Here is a 2857-nt window from a genome sequence, read left to right as displayed (position 1 = left end):
TTACCCCCCAAATAATAGGAGACCTGTTTTGGAGCTTCTACAGAGAAGATGGTGTCCAGCACTGAAGTCAGATCAGCATCCCCGCTGGAGTGGAGTTACTGCGTCTGAAGCAGAAGCCCTCGGTGCTCAGTATCAGAATTCAGCCGAGTTTCCATCTACAGTCTGATTATTTGAGTATAAACAAAATTCGAGACAACACGCAAGCCTGAAAGCTCAAATATTATGAGTCCAACTGCAGATGCTCTTAAAATGATTAACCGAAGGGCTAGGACTGTTGATTCTTATTTTAATGCTCTGAACACCACTTCACCACGGAGCTCGCCTGCAGTTACAAACTTGGAGATCCTGCCAGGACTGTCCACCTGCGTGAACCTCAATCCTGGGATCGGACTCAGCCTGGAAGCTCGGGGCCTCATGCAGGGCTCTGAGCAGTACCACCGGCAGTTTCACGCTGCTGTCAATCCTGCTAATTAATAGTGGTTGTTATAATTATTGATGTGACCACAGCTCAGGGACGTGGTGGGACAGAAAACTGGGGAGATGTGTGGGGCTCTGAGAACACAGAAGCCCAGTGCCCACATCCTGAATGACCTGCCCGTTGTCAGCAAGCCTGGTTCTGTTGCAGTCACGTGGAAACGGTGCCTAGGTGTGTCCACGCCCCGTGTCCCGCAGCCCTCCCGGACAGCACTAGAAGCGACTGGCAGAAGGTCGGAGGTCCAGCAGGAGCCTCTTGGCAGGGATGGAGGGACAGCATTCGCAGATGTGGCACTGGCTTTCTAAGGACCGTGGGCAGAGAGTGAGGACAGTGACCAATGACCAGGCAGAGTGGGTTGACGTCATTATGGAGGGTGGCAGAAAGCAGCGTGGACCAGAGTGCCCCCCCCTCCAACCCCCTACAGACCTCAGCCAGAGTTCACTGACCAACCACACATATGGAGTTTTCATTACGCCTTTATTATTTCTTACAGGGGCCCTTTATACATCCCCTCGGCAACATCTACCCTAATCTCTCTGATTCTTCTAGTATTTTCAATGCCCTTTGCTGCTGTAAGATGAGGCTTGCTAATATAACAGCACCTAACATCTGCAATATTGGTTCTATTCAAACTTGTAGCTGTTTTTTAATGCTAGAAATTTTCTTCCGAACCACAGGGCTGATGCTCTAATGTGCCCCTACTTTAAACGGATGCTCTTGGTTTGTCATATTAACGTGCCTCTCGACCATGACGTAAGAACATCAGGAATCTGATCTGAGCTCGAATCCCACACTCACCAGTGCCACCTGTGCTCTCTCTTCTCCTCTAGTATTAACAGCAGGGCTTTTATCACTATTGCTTATAAGCATGTGAGCTTAGATTCCCGTATTCACTTTCTATTTTTTTTTATTTGTTTTGAGTGTGTTTGTAATCCCTTGCTGAAGCATTTTTATGACAGTGACTCTGAAATCTTCTCCAGATAATTCTGACACCTCTGTGGGCTTCGTCTTGGCATCTACGGATGGTCTCTTTTTACCCAATCTATTGGTTGTTTGAGATCTTCCTGGTTCTTGGTATGATGAGTGATTTTTGGTTGAAACCTGGACATTTGGGATACGATGTTATGAGACTCTGAATCTTTCTCAAACCTTGTGATTTAGCACGCTGCCTCTGACACCACTCTGGCGGGGCAGGTGGCAGGGGCGTGGAGGGGAGCGGAGATGCCGCCTCATTACAGCCAGGAGGGGGAGGAGTCTAGTTTCCCCACTCGGGCAATGCTGATCCCTGAGGGTGGGGTCATTACTGCTCGAGGGGGGAGTTCCTTCTCCCCACGTGCTCTCTATGACACCCAGTGTGGGGGTGACCTTATTACCACTGGGTGGTGGAGAAAGTTCTGGTTCTTCCCTCTGCTCCTCTGACAGCCCCCCGGAGCGGGGCAGGGGCACCTGGTTCCAGCCAGGGCAGGGTGGAAGCCTAGGCCGGCCCTCATGCTTGGCTGGTGTGGACAGCTACGGGTCCACAGTTTTGGTTTTGTTTTTTTTAAAGCTTTTTATTGGAATATAATTGCTTTACACCGTTGTGCCAGTTTTTGAGGTACAAAGTGAATCAGCTGTATTTATACACATATCCCCATATCCCCTCCCTCCCGTGACTCCCTCCCACCCTCCCTATCCCAGCCCTCTAAGTCATCACCCAGGTCCACAGTTTTTCTGTGATGTTGGGCTAGGGTAGAGGTATTGTATATGAGCTTCCTGTCTTGCTAGGCCGTCCCTTCCCTGCTCCTTTGGTAGAGAGAGGCAGCTTTTCTTGCGGGCTTTTTTTATGTTTTTTGTTTTCTGCACCTATTGGTGTTTCCCGGTGGCTCCCTTCTCCATCTCCGAGTCTGAGAAGTAGATGAGGCAAAAAGGAAACCCAGGGAACTCACCACCATTCACTGCCTGGGACTCACGACCCCGAGCCAGTCTGCCTTCTCGCCACCTTTCAGACTCCTGTTTTTTTTTAACATTTTTTTCCTATTTGTTTGTTTATTTCTTTCTTATTAGTTATCTGTTTTATACATATTAGTGTATATATGTCAATCCCAATCTCCCCATTCATCCCACCCCATCCCCACCAGACTCTTCTTAAGTTGGTTTATGTGTAATGTCATAAACAGACCGAATACAGAAAACCTGTTTATTCCATCTTCCCAGAGCAGAAGAACCTATTTGTCAAAAATTAAAACACTGCCTTTCGGGGACATGGTTTTTAAAAAGACTTTTTAAAAAATCACAAACGGCTTCTACATCAGCAGCAGTAACAGCAGCAGTTAATTCAAGCACGTAAAGGTTTATAGGGGCAAAACCTCTTATAATTGCTCATGATTTACCATCTATATTACT

Source organism: Hippopotamus amphibius, chromosome 10 (assembly GCF_030028045.1).
Source record: "Hippopotamus amphibius kiboko isolate mHipAmp2 chromosome 10, mHipAmp2.hap2, whole genome shotgun sequence".
Classification (NCBI taxonomy): Eukaryota; Metazoa; Chordata; class Mammalia; order Artiodactyla; family Hippopotamidae; genus Hippopotamus; species Hippopotamus amphibius.
This window is presented reverse-complemented; position numbering follows the sequence as displayed.